This window comes from Coenobita brevimanus, chromosome 109, assembly GCF_032717465.1.
Source record: "Coenobita brevimanus isolate Jiangsu-jjx chromosome 109, ASM3271746v2, whole genome shotgun sequence".
In the NCBI taxonomy this organism is placed as follows: Eukaryota; Metazoa; Arthropoda; class Malacostraca; order Decapoda; family Coenobitidae; genus Coenobita; species Coenobita brevimanus.
In genome coordinates this window covers 26,484,065-26,501,625 of record NC_137062.1, presented here as the reverse complement: position 1 = coordinate 26,501,625, position 17,561 = coordinate 26,484,065, and the positions used below count along the sequence as shown (strand labels likewise).

The following is a 17,561-nucleotide window of genomic DNA, read 5'->3' as shown; positions in this document are numbered from 1 at the left end:
GACTTTAGGTGACAACCAAGGATAGGACAAAGGACATTGTATGGATTGCAACATGGAATATAAGGGATGCAAATGATGAAGGGAAAGAGCGAGAGATTGTCCAGGTGCTTGAGGATTCAAAAGTGGACGTATGTAGTTTAACCGAGACTAAATGAAGAGGTGAGAGTGTGAAAATGTGGGAGTATGGATGGGGTATATGTGTGGAGTAGGTGAGAATGAGAGAGCAAAAGAGGGTGTGTGTGTGTCTTCTTATGTGCAAGAGATGGATGGAGAATATGAGAGAATATGGTTCATATGGCTCAGGGATTGTATGGGTAACATTGAAAGTAGGGATACAAATGTGGGTGACTGTGCGTGTGTATGTGCCAACACAAGATTGTGCAAGCAGGGTGAGAGAAGAGTTCAGGGCAAATGTGCATGGAAAAGTTTGAGAGGAATGAGAGTGTTTTTGATTGAAGATATGAATGGAAAAGTAGGGAATGTGAAGGTGTATTGAGTAGTTGGTGAGTGGGATGTACCTGTGCATGAGAATGGCAGTGCTCTAGCGGACATTTGTTGGGGAGGGGGTTGGTGATAGCCAATCCACCCTTTAGGCACAAAATGATCCACAGGTATACATAGTGGGTGATGAGAAAAGTAAGTGGGAACTGAATGAATGGAAGGCAATGATTGATTATGTGTGTGTGGAGGAGAGAATGAGAATGTATGTAATGGATACTTTCTGACCACCACTTGGTGGTGATCAAGTTTCAAATGCAACGGAGGAATAGAAGAAGAGAAGAGTAGGAGGACGTAGTCCATACAAGGAGGGTAGAAAGGTTGCAAGAGGATGGAAAAATGGCAGAATATAGGAGAGAAGTGGAGGAGTTATTGGGTAAATATGATTTCTAGCAGCTGGGGAAGATGGAATGTGTGTAGAAGATTTTCACAGAAGAAATCTGTGCATCATTTGAGGTGGTGTGTGGGGTAAAGAGAAGACAGTAGGGGGTGCAAGGAACATCATGATGGAATGAAATGGTGAGCCAAACTGTGGCATGAAAGAAGAAAGCATACAGTGATTGGATGGGAAGCAGAGGCATGGAGGAAGTTGAGAGACAGAAGAGAGGTGAAAAGATTAGTAAGAAGAGAGTAAACGAGAAATTTCAAAGAAATTAGAGTGTAAAGTGGAGGGAATGTAAGAAAATGTTATTGAAGGAGGTAAAGAGAGTTAGACGGGGTGATAAAGAAGCTAGTAGGGGGGTGAAAGATGAAAATGATAGATTGATTTTGGAGAACAGAGAAAAGGTGAGCAGAGGGGGAGAACACTTTAAGGAACTATTAAACATAGAGAATGAAAGTAGTGAGAGTATAAGTGGCTGGGGAATGGCTGGGAGAAGGAGGGTGGTGAGAATGGAGGAAGAGATCAGTAGGATGTAATTAGTGGAAACAGTGAAGGAAGTCAAAATGGGGAAAGCCCCAGGAATTTGTGGAGTGTGTGGTGAAGTGCTGAAGCATGGGGGAGAGATAATAGTAGAATGTGCAGATTGGCCTGGGAGGAAGGTAGAGCCCCAGAGGATTGGAAGGCAGGAATAATAATTCCCCTGTACAAAGGAAAAGGGAAAAAGAAGTGTGTAGTGATCATAGGGGCATTTGTCATCTTAGTGTAATAGGCAGAGTATATGGTATGATACTAATTGATAGAGTTGGGGAAATAACAGAGGAATTAGTTGGAGAAGAACAGGTAGGTTTTAGGAAGGGAAGAGGTTGTGAAGATCAGATATTCATCCTTAGGCCTTTAGTGGAAAAGTTTCTAGAGAAGGGAAAGAAGTTGTACACGGCCTTCATGAATTTGGAGAAAGCATATGACACTGGCACACAAGGAATGTGGAAAATATTAAGAATGTATGTATGAGTGGAAAAGTTTCTAGAGAAGGGAAAGAAGTTGTATATGGCTTTCATGAATTTGGAGAAAGCATATGACAGGGTGGATAGACAAGGATTGTGGAAAGTATTAAGAATATATGGAGTAGATGGGAAGTTGTTGAATGCTGTGAAGAGTATGTAGTATGATGGTGCTAAGGCTGCAGTGCATGTGGATGGTGAACTGAGTGAATTTTTCTCTTTGAAGGTTGGGTTGAAACAGGGATGTGTCATGTCTGCATGGTTGTTCAATCTGTACATGGATGGGGTAATAAAAGAGGTACAAGGTAGGGTAGTGGATGTTGGAGTGGCCCTTGTGAGTGAGGTTAGTGTCTGGAAACTCCCTGTACTGTTGTTTGCAGATGATACTGTGTTGTTGAGTGAAGATGAAGGGGAGCTGCAAGGCTTGGTGGATGAGTTTGGGAGAGTGTGTAAGAAACGGAATCTAAAGGTGAATGTAGGGAAGTGTAAAGTGATGGTCTTTGAGAGAGGTGAAGTCAGTGAATGTACGGCGAGGTTGGATGGTGAGGAATTGGAAAATGTGAGTACGTTTAAGTACTGTACTTGGGTAGTGTGATGAGTAGGGATGGAGGTTTGGAGGGTGAAGTACTTGAAAGGGTACAGCAGGGAAGAAAGGTTTCTGGTTCCTTGAAAGCAGTGATAAAAAACAGGGAAGTGAACATGGAAGTGAAAAAGTTACTACATGACAGTATTGTGATACCAACTCTAACGTATGGACGTGAAGCTTGTACGTTGTTGGAAGGACACAAGTCAAGAGTGAGAGCAGTGGAAATGAGTTATTTAAGAGGAGCCTGTGGAGTCACATGGAGAGACAGGCTGACGAATGAGGATATAAAGGAGCGTTGTGGTGTGGATGTGGATGTGATAGGAAGCGTTAGGAGGAATACATTGAGGTGGTTTGGCCATGTGGAGAGGCTGGAGGGTGAAAGACTGACGAAGAGAGTGTATATGAGTGAGGTGGAGGGGGGGAGAGGGAGGGGGAGGCCAAGGATGAGATGGAGGGATGGAGTGGAGAGGTATATGAGAGAGGGGGGTGTGAGTTGGGAGCAGGGCAGTGAAATGGCGGGGGACAGGGCGACGTGGAGACATTTGTTTGTGGCCACCCTGAACGGGATTGAGGCGTCTGGCAATAGATAGATAGATAGATAGTATATGAGTACAGTAAATGGAAAGTTGCTCAATGCAATGAAAAGTATTTATGAGGGTGCCAAGGCTGCAGTGCATGTGGATTGTGAACTGAGTGAATTTTTCTATCTGAATGTTGGATTGAAACAGGGATGTGTCATGACCCCATGGTTTCTTAATCTGTGTATGGATGGGGTTATAAAAGAGACACAAGGTAGAACAGTGAATGTTGGAATGGCCCTATTGAGAGAGGGTAGCATTTGGAAACTTCCTGTATTGTTGTTTGCAGATGATACTGTATTGTTAAGTGAAGATGAAGGGGAGCTGCAAGTCTTGGTGAATGATTTTGGGAGAGTGTGTATGAAACAGAATCTAAATGTGAGTGTATGGAAGAGTAAATTTATCGTCTTCAAGAGAAGTGAAGTCACTGAATGTACAGTGTGGTTGGATGATGAGGAAATGGAAAATGTGAGTGCATTTAAGTTCTTGGGTAGTGTGGTGAGTAAGAATGGAAGTTTAGAGGATGAAAGGCTTGAAAGGGCACAACAAGGAAGAAATGTTGCTGGTTCTTTGAAAGCAGCAATAAGTAATAGGGAAGTGAGCATGGAAATAAAAATGTTGCTACATGATAGTTTTGTGATACCAGCTCCAACGTATAGCAGTGAAACTTGGACCTTGTTGGAAGGACACAAGTCAGGAGTAAGATGAATGGAGATGATTTATTTGACAGGAGTATGTGGGTTACATGGAGAGACAGACTGACAAATGAAGAAGTGAAGGAGCATTGTGGTGTGGATTTGTATGTGATAGAGTGTATAGGAGAAATACATTGAGATGGTGTGGCCATGTGGAGAGGATGGAGAGCAAGAGACTAACATGGGGAGTGTGTGTGAGTGAGGTGGAGGGGGGGAGAGGGAGGGGAAGGCTGAGGATGAGATGGAGGGATGGAGTTGAAAGAGAGGGGGTGTGGGCTGGGAGAAGGGCAGTGAAATGGTGGGGGACAGGGGGACATGGCAGTAATTTGTTTGTGGCCACTTATTATGGGATTGAAGCATCTGGCAATAGATAGATAAGTAGATAGTATATTTTGTGTGAACAGTTTTGTCTAGGCTTTAATAATGCATACATTATGTTAGTGTAATTTACAAGTAATCCACACATGCTTAGTTACAGATACTGTGTAGCAGTCTAAGCCTTATAAATATTAGCTAATGCAACAAGATGATAAGGCAGTTATATTAGTCACCATTTTTCACATTGTTCTTTGCTTTCAGGTTATCCTTATCTACAGTACCAGTTGTATGTAAATCTTGTACTATTATAGAGCACATCTGTGACTGATAAAGAGGATTGCCCGTTTATGTATTCTCAAGCGGTTATATACTATAATCATTTCCATTTCATAAGTACAGTTCTCCCTCTCAGTTCTCAGGGTATGGAAGTACAGTACAATTTGTCATGATTAAAAAAACACTGCAAGTGATTTTTCTTTCACTAAATGGGTCCTTACAACTGTAACTAGATTACAGTTTGTGAATGCCTAACAACCCTCTGTTGGTCTGCATAGCATATCCAATGTTAGTGTCTCCATGTGTTTAAAGTGTATTGTCAGATTATTTAATACCACAGGTTGTTAAATCATCCCTAAACACACATTAAACATGTATACTTTGGAATGGTATATTAACCTGCACATAACCGAACCTGCAAATGTAAATCAGCAAATGATCTGGGCTGACTGTAACCACAGGTTAGGAAATTTACAGAAAACTTATGGTTATTCTCTCTCAGTTGTAAATATTGATCAGGTTTTGGGATTCTTAACCCGTCACGTCCCGAGCCTTTTCGCACCTATGACGTCCCCCAGTTCCGAGCCTTTTTGGAAAAATTTTTTTTCTTATGAAACTTCCGCTTAGGTCGAGAAACTATGGAAAATCTTGCAGAAAGTGGTCTCTGCGGTCTATAAGTGGTCTATACAGGTGCGGTTTCCCCCCGCAGGTATCGTATTCTGTAATGGGCTGGATATGCGTAAACGTTTTATATGGTAATGAGTAATGGGACAAACAACACACAACACCTCTACATTTATTGAATTTGTACTAATAAACAATAACAGTAACAATATAATGTATTTCAGACACATATATAGGAAAAATAAGCATTGTACCATCACGCGAGCATAGCGAGTTTGGTCCGAGTCGTAACATGCTATATGCTAAGTTTCTGGTATGAGTCAACCTATCATTTTTTCTACTTGTATACTTCTGTTTCAATGACAATTTACCAATTACAACTGTTTGTAAGTGATTTCAGATGTTTTCATTCATTTTGATGACATGCAGCATAAGTTTAGCGCACATCAGCTTAGTAAGCGCACTCGCTATGACTCGTATTTCAACATACCAAATTGTTTTATCACTTTCCAATTATTTTCCCATTTACATAGAACCTTTCCCCCACCACTGTGAAGGTTTTCAATTATTTTCATTCATTACGAGGGCATTTAGCGATATGCTAGCGCCTATTCACGTAGCAACCACGATCTCAAACACTCGTGTTTCATCATCTACTTTATTTATTCACTCCAATTATATTTTCCCACTTACATTACACACGTTTACACCCTCCAATGCACTGTACATACTTACTGCCATTATTTATTCAAGTGAGCGTGAGAATATCGCCTGAAAATACCCTCGCAAGGAATGTTACGTCATACATAATACTCACACACTTATATACTAATTCACTCACACACTTATATACTAATTATTCACTTTATCACTTGCTGACTTTTATTTTGACTAATACGTGCCTTATTCATTCGACTAAGCGTCAGGAAATCTTATCTTTATAGACACGCTATGAATATTTGACTTAGGAAATTCATCATCATATACAATAATTTGAACTTATATTATACCCGTAAGAATGTCACATAATAGAAAATTTATAATAAGGGGCCGTATTTATTGCACTGAGCGACAGAATATCGCATCAAACAACCCTCTCTATGTAAGTTTCAACTTAGGGCAGATTTATATACTTACACCCAATGTTTGCACTTATGTTCTACCCGTAGGCACTTTATACTAATATTTGGCGATCCACATAACTGATATTTTGACAGAGCGTCTGTCTGTCGCATTTACATCATAATTTCTGCGTCCTTTCGCAATCACACCATGCTAAAATTGCAGCAACGTGTGATATTCACTAAAACATGGGTGAATACACAGACCCACGTCACACTGCACGCACTCATAGCGGGTGTCCTTCCTCTGTGTCGTGAGTCTCACCTGGGAATGACTGCACACGTGACACCTGCGCTGGGGCCTAGGTCTGTTGGGCTGGGGTGGGATAGGAGTGGGGAAATGGCGGGCGGATATTCTCTGGGGAGTGTGGGTAATAGGGGGAGTGCGGGGGCGCTGTTGGGGCCTTTCAACAGCATATTTTGCAAAGATTTCTCGTGTGAGCTCCCTCACAAACCCTTCAAAGGTTTCCTGAACTCCTGTGGTCATGGCGTGAAGGTGGTGGCAATTCAGAGCAGTGATATCTAGCAAGTGAAAGAACAGTTTTTTATACCACTTCATCGTGGTCCTGGCACACTCTACCGTCGATATCATGGAGTCTGACTGGTCCACGAGGCGCGTGTTTATATTATAGTCCATGACACATTCAGGTTTCCAAACACGACGCCTGCTCTCGCTATGGTAATCAACAGAATCAGTACGGTGCATCAAGGGGCGGTGAACCGTGGACAAGAGGCTTACTTCTCTGTTGTGGTTCCACATTGTTGCAAGGATGTTGTTTGCTTTGAAGAAGACAACCTCACTCCTTGCAAGTTTCCGCCCTACCTTGACCATGTGACGCCGGTTCACCTTTACGGTTCCACAGACTCCCGTTTCATGTCTGTGAAGATAACGAGCGAGAAGAGGGCTAGTGTACCAGTTGTCGAGATAGAGAACGTGACCACGATGAAGGTAGTCTTGTATCATCGTCTTTACCACTGCTCCAGAAAGTCCTATACTTCGATCTTCTATTATGTCTGTCTGTGCACCGGTGTACAAGACTATGTCTTGCACGTATCCAGTCCTACAGTCACACATAACAAAGATCTTGAACCCAAAACGGTGCCTTTTGCTGGGTATATACTGTCTGAATGAAATATTGCCTCTCCACAACACGAGACTCTCGTCTATGACGAGATCTCTATAGGGATAGAATGAGGATCAAAAGGTTTGCCTGAGGTGATCAAAGACCAGCCTAATTCGCCTCATTTTGTCCGTGTTGTTTGCATTTGCAGGGTCATTAACATCATAAAAATGGAGGCGACTTAGAATTTGTTGAAACCGATTACGGCTCATCACTTGACCAAATATGGGGGTAAACATAACAGGGTCCCTAGTCCAGTAAGCAGGAATTCTATTTTTTCTTATTATACCCATCAAAAGGACAAGGGCAAAAAATAAGAACATTTCTGGAATGGAGACAGGGTAATCATAAATCATTGAATGCCTACTCCTTGTTCCCAATCTTTCACTTTCTAGCCGCTGGCCGCTTGCAAACAGGTTTGTTTGAAGCACGATCTGATCAACGAAGGCCTAACTGAAAAACAGGTGGAAAAAATCCAACCTGCTTGAATTACAGTGAATACCTGGTGCAATGCAGCCAGATCGCCCCTGCTCAGTGAAGGGGTGAATGAGGGGAGAAGAATCACTCCCATCCTCCCAATCCCACGACACAAATCCCTCGTCCCCATCACCGCCTTCGTCTGGGTGGGGAGGAGATCCTGGTTGGGGAGGTTGGGGAGAAGGAGTACGGAGGGCTTCCCCACTGTCACTCCTCTTTCCTCTGCCTTTATCCTTTCCCTTTCCCTTACCCTTACGGCCTTGAGGAACATTAGGGGGCTGTGGGGATGAAATAGTTTGATATTGGGGAGCAGAAGACGTGCTGGGGAGTGGTTCCTCCCCACCTTCCCCCTCCATTACCACACCACGTGCTCTCTCACGCAACCTTGCTCGACCACGTGTTAGGGGATATTGGGGAGCATAAGACGTGCTTTGGAGTGGTTCCTCCCCACCTTCCCCCTCCCTCACAACCCCACATGATAAGGAACGCACCCGCACTGGCCCACGTGATCCACTCTGCCGCCTCACACTGCGTAGGGAGAGCAATGGCTCACCCACCTCACTCTCACTTTCCCTAATCCCAGGAATGTCCATTTCACTCCCCACTCCCTCCACTTCACTTCCTATCGCCCCAAACAGAATGCTAGGCCCATACCTGCTTAGACGACGTGGTGTGCGCTCTGGGCCACGATGCGTAATCACCTCCCGCCCATACCACGTGGCAGCACGTCCCACGTCTCCATCCTCGTCCTCGTCCTCGTCCTCAACCTCGAATTCGGCTTCCAAGGCACGCTGGGGATAGGGATATGACATACCACGTGCCTTCTTTGCCTCCTGCCCCTCTCTAGCAGCACGGTAAGTCACGTACTGCCGCTTCCTTGGTGACGGAACTTCCTCGTCACTGCCGGTGGTTTCCTCCTCCTCTGGCTGCACATAATCTTTGTCCATCTCCTCGTCATCCAGTGGGGAATCACTGTCGCCGGTAAAGGTGTCCAGGGCGACTTGAATTTCGCTCTCTGAGAGACCTCTCTTAGCCATGTCTGAGCAGGACCGTGGCTACCAGGTGAGTGGACGAGTGGCGGGCTAGCACGGGTCGCGCGGGGTCGCCGAGTGTCCCCGCCTGGTGGCAGGTAGGGGAAGGTCAGGCGAGGGTACGTACCGCAAATCAAGCGCGAAATTTGAAAATTGTCGAAATTATGCACATTGCAATTGCACGACGTACTGGTACGTCGCCGGGACTGGCAAATGCAAATCGTGGTGACATACCCATACGTCGTCGGGACGGGGCGGGTTAAACTAACATAGGATCAGTGCTTATAGTGCATGTCAAGTCTATCTATCTATCTATTGCCAGATGCCTCAGTCCCGTTTGGGGTGGCCACAAACAAATGTCTCCACGTCGCCCTGCTCCCAACTCACACCCTCCTCTCTCATATACATCTCCACCCCATCCCGCCATCTCATCCTCGGCCTCCCCCTCCCTCTTCCCCCCTCAACCTCACTCACATACACTCTCTTCGTCAGTCTTTCACCCTCCATCCTCTCCACATGGCCAAACCACCTCAGTGTGTTCCTCATAACGCTTCCTATCACATCCCCATCCACACCACAACGCTCCTTTATATCCTCATTCGTCAGCCTGTCTCTCCATGTGACTCCACAGGCTCCTCTTAACCCCTACACCGCGGGCTTGTTTACCAATAACTTGCGTGTGCCGCGGGGTTATTTGGGCTCCGACAGACTCTCAAAAAATATTTGCCAAAAATCAGTTATTAGTCCTAGAATAATAAAATTACATATGCTTATGGCACATACCTTCAGCTTTCTCCTGGAATGATTGTTGAGCCTTTGTCGGTTACCGTAGGACTTGTGGAGACCTCTGAAGTAGGGTAACGAAGTCTCCACTTTACACTTCCCGACAACCCGTAATATGATTACCACAGCCAGATACAAACACTATAAACACTATTCTACAATTTTCAAGTAGTTTGGGATCCATACTAAAAAAAAAAAAAACACTGTGAAAGCAATGGAAATTACGAGCGCGTCTGATCGTCGCACTGGCACTAGTTCGCTCATGGTAGCCTGTCATTTATTATTCATATAACCCCTCACACTTTATATTTCTATTACTATATAACACTTATATATATCTACAGTCTTTATCCATAAGTTTCCTTCAGTAGTATTAGTTTATTGTCACTGTAGGGATTCAATTTCTTTCAGTAAAATACGTAGCATTCACTTTCTCGTCCTGTATACTGGCATTGAAAGTGAATGTCACTTTCATCTTCACTCTCATAACTCATAGCATTCAGACATGCTAGAGTGAAACTTTCACTTTCATTACTCCTAGGGTATATACTCGTAATCTTATAATACTACTCATTTACATTTCTATTTACGTTCTCTATTTTATTTACGTTATTTACATTTCTATTTTATTTACACTGTGTTGTGCACTGTCACTTGAAATAACTTATAAAACTATTTTCCATTGTTCACGTATATTTACATTCATTACTTTCACTTGCTGTTTACACATTATTTACAATTCCACTTGCACTGTTTTACTCAATAGAAAGATCATAGTCACTCTTTTATCAATTGTCAGCCCTTTACCTCTTTCCACACGAGGTTTAGTAGGGGGTAAAGGTCACAGAGCCATTTGCATGGGGGTGAAAAAAAAAGGCCTTGAAGTCAGCAAGATGAAACGTACGTCCTCTCACTTCGGAAGATGAGAGTACACTGATAACGCAGGGGCAGCCTAGAGGCCTGCTTTAGGGGTTATTCAGAGTTACCAATATTACTTCTTGAAACAGCTAAGTCTAGCACTGATATGATTGGCAGGAAATCTAGACAATACATTATAAATCTGGTAGTTCCAGGTGAATGTAAATATTCTCCCTTCCCTCCTTACATGTATATTTATTACGAAAATAGATTAGAGGCCTACTTAGGAGATATATAATCAGAGCTACCAATGTTAAATCTTGAAACAGCTTTGTGTAGCACTGATATGATTGGCAGGAAATCTAGACAATACATTATAAATTAGGTAGTTCCAGGTTAATGTAAATATCATTTAGGCTTCTCCCTTCTCTCCTTACATGTATATTTATTACGAAAATAGATTATACGGCATATTTCAAGGGGAAAAAATCAGCGAAAATTAGCGAACGAGTGCACGTGAGGTGTTGTCAGGTGATAATTAGCCAATTCCAGGTGTATGGCACTCTCACTTACCTGATTTCTTGCTTGTATATATTATTTGGTATAAGAATACGACATAGGGCTTATTTCAATGGATGAAATCAGTGAAAAATTCCAGGGAAGATTTACTTAGCGTAGCATGGCCGGGCAGGCGAGAGCATAGGGTAATGGAGGGGGGGTAGGGAGGGGAGTCAAGAACGGGGAGAAATGGCTAAATTGTCAACAATGGATGGGAGTACAGATGAGATTAGGAGTGCTGACTAGTGTTGGACATTGTCAGTACTGATAGATGATACAAGCCCCCACTGGAAAGCCCGGGTGAATTCAAAATAACACAGAATCACAAAAGCGACGCCCCGCGGTATGATCCCTTGCTCCCAAGCGTCACGAAAGTGACGCCCCGCGGTTAAGGGGTTAAATAACTCATTTCCACTGCTCTCACTCTTGACTTGTGTCCTTCCAACAACGTACAAGCTTCACTTCCGTACGTTAGAGTTGGTATCACAATACTGTCATGTAGTAACTTTTTCACTTCTATGCTCACTTCCCTGTTTCTTATCACTGCTTTCAAAGAACCAGCAAGCTTTCTTCTCTGCTGTACCCTTTCAAGCACTTCACCCTCCAAACCTCCATCCTTACTCATCACACTACCCAAGTACTTAAACATACTCACATTTTCCAATTCCTCACCATCCAACCTCGCTGTCCATTCACTGACTTCACCTCTCTCAAAGACCATCACTTTACTCTTCCCTACATTCACCTTTAGATTCCGTTTCTTACACACACTCCCAAACTCTTCCACCAAGCCTTGCAGCTCCCCTTCATCTTCACTCAACAACACAGTATCATCTGCAAACAACAGTACAGGGAGTTTCCAAACACTAGCCTCTCTCACCAGGGCCACTCCAACATCCATTACCCTACCTTGTACCTCTTTTATTACCCCATCCATGTATAGATTGAACAACCATGGAGACATGACACATCCCTGTTTCAACCCAACTTTCAAAGAGAAAAATTCACTTAGTTCACCATCCACACGCACTACAGCCTTTGCACCATCGTACATACTCTTCACAGCATTCAACAACTTCCCATCTACTCCATATATTCTTAACACTTTCCACAATCCTTGTCTATCCACCCTGTCATATGCTTTCTCCAAATCCATGAAAGCCGCATGTCAAGTCATGGGATAAATTGACTTCCAAACTTACACTCAGTTTCCTGCCATTTCTGCCTTGTGCTGTAAAGAGGGGCCCAAACTAGGGAATACTGCTGCAGGAGGTTGACCTGTAATTGTGTGCCTAATGGCAGGGCAATTACAGTGCCAAGACACGCTTGGAGGATGTCCATATATCTGCCCAGGCAGGGTGTCCCGAGGTCACTGCCACAGCCACTGGCCCTTATAAGTCCCTGATTCCCTTCTTGGGGCCTGTGGTCGATTTTCTCCTTTCTTTCCACAATATGATGAAATAAAAACCAAACACAAATCAACCCTTGGGGAACTAAACCACCAAAGGGGTTCAGAATGACATCTTGCAATGTGGCTAGCTTGAGGGGTAGAGAGGGAGAAGTGATGGAGACCTCAGGCAGGAGCTGGGTAGATGTCTGCTGTTTACAGGAGGTCAGGTTTAGAGGAGAATCGTCCAAAATGATTGTGGGGGAGGATTGATGGTATACATTATTTTGAAAGGTAGGTGTGGATGGATATTGTGGCATGGGTGTGCTTGTCATAGGGAAGTGAGTGGAATGTTTTGTGAATGTGTTGACAGTAAATGAAATGAGTTTAGCATTGAAACTATTGTTTGAAAACTCCTGGTTGCAGTAATATCAGCATATGCTCCACAGGTAGGCTTGGATGATGAACAAAGGGACAGATTCTGAGCAGATTTGATACATATGGTTGGTGGTATGAGGGATGATGAGATTTTGGGTGGAGATTTAAATGGTTATGTGGGTGCAGCAGCTCATAGATGTGAAGGCGTACATGGGAGCTGCACATACGGTACATGGAATGCAGAAGGGCAGGAGTCTGGGGTTAATAGCTAGCTGCCGGATTAACAATTTCCTGGTCAGGAGGACTGATAGGAGGTTAGTGTAAGTTGTGAAAGCTATAGGAGTGAACATTGTGCAGCAAAGCAAAGTACTGTACTGATTTGTGACATGGTACCAAACGAGCGTATAGTGAAGAAAAAAAACCTATGCACCCAGGAGGATAATACTGAAGTTGAAACACCAAGTAATAAGGCATTCCTTCTACAGCAAGATGAGTTGAGTGATGGCTGAACAGGGAACTGTAGACAGAATTGTTAATGAGCTCTCAAAAATACCATAATCTCTCGAGAGTTACTAATTCAATGTGTGGATGGACAAGGGGTCTTCCAAGACATAAGGTAACATGATGATGGAGTGAGGATGTAGAAGCCACAGTTAAGGAGAAAAAACTTTTCTGGGACTGAAAAAGGGATGGTAACAGAGAGGCATACGTGGCTCAGAAGCTTAGGCCCAAAAAGGTAGTATACAGGGCAAAATATGAGTCTCAGAGACTTTTACTGGATAAACGTAACAGTCCCAAAGGGAAGAATCAGGTAGTTAAGATGGCAGAACAAATGAAAGAGAAAATTTGGTTATTACAAGTGAGCAGTGTGTGATGAATGATGAAGGAAAGACAATGATGGACAGTGAGGATATGAAAGACACCTAGAAAAAGCATTATAGCCGCTTGCTGAATGAGGAGTTTGACTGGAACAGGGAAGGTTTGGAATCAGCAGATCCAGGGTTTGACCCCATGCCTTTGGTTGATGCTGCTACTGTGAGCAGCGCAATAGGCAGAATGCAGCTGGGGAAGGTGGCGGGTGTGTCTGGGTTGTTAGGAGATACAGGAATGGATTTAGTTACTGATATGATAAACTATAAATGTGTTGGTCCAGATGAATGGCTGAAGGGTGTGATTGTAATTTTAAATGTGTTTAAGGGGAAGGTTGATTGCCTGGAAAGGTGAAATTATTGAGGCATAAAAGTTTTGGACAGGATAATGAAGGTAATGGAGATAGTCCTGGAAGGTATGATAAGGGAAAATATGAATATACCTGTATATGAGATGCAGTTTGGGTTTATGCCAGGGAAAGTGACCACCAGTGCAATATTTATTGTCTAACAACTTCATGCATTTTGGGTTTATGCCAGGGAAAGGGACTGATGATGCAGTAGTTTTTTTTTTTTTTTAATGCGAGGAAGAAGGAACCAAAGGCCATGAGCCCACAGTTATTGTTCCCTCCAAAAGAAAAACAAAAAACAAGAGAGAGCCAAATTCAAGATCCGATCATTTCGAGATGCATGGACACACTGCGTTTGAAAGACTGTAGATTATAGGAAGCAGGAAATACAAACAGAGGGAGACAGTTCCTGAGTTGACCTGTTGCATAAATGAAGGACTGGGAGTAACGGTTAACTCATGCCTTAGAGTGTTGGACAGAAAAGGGATGAGAGTTTGCTGCTAGACAGGTGCTACACACCTGTTGTAGAGGTGGAGGAATGCATGCAGACAGTTCAAAGGAACAGTGACCATTGATGTAGCGATAGAAAAGAGATAAAGATGCAACAGTGCGACGAAGAGACAGAGATTGAAGGGAGTCAGTAAGAGGAGGAGAGTTAATGAGACAAAAAGCCTTTGACTCCACCCTATTGAAAAGAGCTGTATGTGGGGAGCCTCTCCACACATGAGAGTTGTACTCCACACAGGGGCGGATAAAACCTCTGTTTAGAGTTAACAAATGTGCCGGGGTAAAGAAGGAGCAGAGTCAGCTTAGCACACCTAATCTCTTGGAAGCAGATTTTACATGAGATGTAATATGATCTTTCCAAGATAAGTCCCGAGTAAATGAAACCCCAAGCATGTTCAAGGATGATGCAGGATTAAGCTGAATATTATTAAACAATAGTAGGTATACAAGTGGAAGATTTTGACGGGTTGATAGGTGTAAAAACTGAGTCTTTGATGCATTTAAAACAACCAAATTATTTTTACCCCAGTCAGAGATACGAGCCAAGTTCGACATTAGGTGTGCCATAGCCTCATCCCTTGTTTGTTGAAGTAACTGTTGAGATGGACGTTGCAGGAACCGAATGGAAAGGTGAAGGGAGGAGTCATCAGCGTATGAGTGGATAGGGTTAGATGTACAGCTGAGAAGGTCATTGATGAATAAAAGGAAGAGAGTTGGTGATAGGACAGAGCCCTGAGGAACATCACTGTTGATAGATCTAGGAGAAGGATGATGGCCGTCTACAACAGCGGCTACAGAATGACCAGAAAGGAAGCTAGAGATGAAGGCACAGATAGAAGGATAGAAACTGTAAGAGGGCAGTTTGGAAATTAAAGATTTATGCCAGACTCGATCGAAAGCCTTTGAGATGTCAAGTGCAATGGCAAAGCTTTCGCCAATGTACCAAAAAGAGGATGACCAGGAGTCTGAAAGGGAGGTGAGAAGATCGCCAGTGGAGCGTCCCTGACGGAACCCATACTGACGATCAGAAAGAAGGTTGTGCTTTAAAATTTTTCTGTTAAGAATTGACTCGATAACTTATTGTCCAACAACTTCTGGAAAAATTCATGAATAGAGGAGGGAACTGCACTTTGCTTTTATTGATTTGGAGAAGGTCTTTGACAGAGTTCTTAGGGAGATGGTGAAGTAGGCAATAAGAAAGCTTGGGATTGAGGAATGGCTGGTTAGAGTGGTTATGGCAGTGTACAAAGGTGCTCACACCCAGGTGAAAGTGAATGGAGATTATCTGGTGAGTTTTCCAAGTTTGATGTCTTTGAGAGGTCAATCTTGAGCTTCTTATTGTTTATCCTGGTGCTTGAAGCTCGAAGCTGATTTCAAAGCTGAACTCCTATGGAGGATGTTTTGTGATAATGCCGTGGTTTTGATTGTGGAAAATGAGTGGGAGGCAAAGGGAAAATTTAGGAAGTGGACAGTTCTCCAGTCGGATTGAGTCGGTGAAGGTTTATATCCAAGGGGTGGTTGGGGTTTATTGCTCATGTAATGCCTCTCAGAGATGAATGAGGCTAGTCACTCTCATCTTAAATGTCAGGACCAACTTGCCTAGCCCTGGGCTCCAACACTCCTCGTGGGGCAACGTAGGATTGGAAGATGGATGGATGGATGAAAGGTGGAGTGGGGTACAAGGGTGTGAGAGTATCCATCCATCCATCATCCAGTCCTACACTGCTCCATGAGGAGCGCAGGAGCCCGGGGCTGGGCAGTTGGTCCCGACATTTAAGATGAGAGTGACCAGCCTCACTCATCCCTGAGTGGCATTACATGAGCAATCAACCCCAACCATCCCTTGGACATAAACCTTGACTTGCTCAATCAGATTGGAGTGCAATAATTACCCACTAAACCTTTTAAATTGGAGTGTAATAATTACCCACTAAACCTTTTACCTTTACTGAAGTGCCAGTCATGTGACATTAGTGGCCATGGAGTGCCAGCTTCCTCTATCCTCGACTATCCTGATTAACTCCACATTGCTGATTCATTCTTGTAAATCACTTCTTATACAATCCATATACAGTACTTTATTCGTTGTCTTCCTCTTGCTCTTCTTCCCTCCATTCTTCTAAGTAAACAGTCATTTTCACGTTCTTTTACTCTTATAACATGTCCCCAAAATTCCATCTGTCTTTTCCTTATAGTCTTCATCATTTCTTTTTCCACTCCTGCCCTTCTCGGAACTTCTTCATTTGTTGCTTTCTCTATCCATGATATTCGCATCATTCTTCTCAAAAACCATACCACAGCTGCTTGTAATCTCTCTTTCATTTTCTTCTTTACTCTCCACGTTTCACACCCATATGATAGCATTGACCAGACAAAACATTTCAACACTCTCACTCATGTCCTCATATCCATAGTTATGTTAGTTAAAATTTTTCTCATTCGTCCGAAAGCTCCTTTAGCAATACCAATTCTTCTTACAAGTTCCATCTCACTTCCTCCGTCATCTGATATAACAGCACCCAAGTATTCAAAACTGCTCTATATAGTTTCCGTGGATATTAAGTTGGATATTTATCGCTTCTCTCCGTTTTGTTAGTACCATTGGCTTTTTTTTTTCCTGATGTTAATCTTCATCCCTTTGTATTGACATGCTTCCACTATTCTATCTACCAGTTCTTGCAGTTTCTCTTCCGAATCTGTTACCAGTACCTTGTCACCAGCATACCTCAGATTATTAATGTTCTTACCACCAACCTTGACCCCTTCCAATTCCCTCAGTTCATCCATTACAACTTGTCCATATAATGAAAACAAGTCTGGCGACAGAACACATCCCAGTCTTACATCTCTTTTTATAGTCACCCACTCTGTCTTCTCCTCTCCGACCCTAGCAGCAGCTTTTTTATTCCAGTACAGGTTAACAGTGATTTTTATATCCTTATTATCTATCCCAACCATTTGCAACATTTTCAACATCGCTTCATACCTCACGGTGTCAAAGGCCTTTTCAAAATCCATAAAACCCAAGTATAAATTCTGCTGTACTTCCAGAGATCTTTCTGTCAACATTCTATCTATCTATATATTGCCAGACGCCTCAATCCTGTTTGGGATGGCCACAAACAAATCGCCTCCAAGTCGCCCTGTCCCCCGCCATTTCACT

The 17,561-nt window shown here is 43.2% G+C and overlaps 1 protein-coding gene across 1 annotated transcript in view; it reads left to right on the top strand.

Moving 5' to 3' along the window:
* abo (de-etiolated protein 1 abo) overlaps positions 1-17,561 on the top strand; it is a 186,722-nt gene that overhangs the window by 94,116 nt on the left and 75,045 nt on the right. The gene's annotated exons all lie outside the window — the stretch shown is intronic.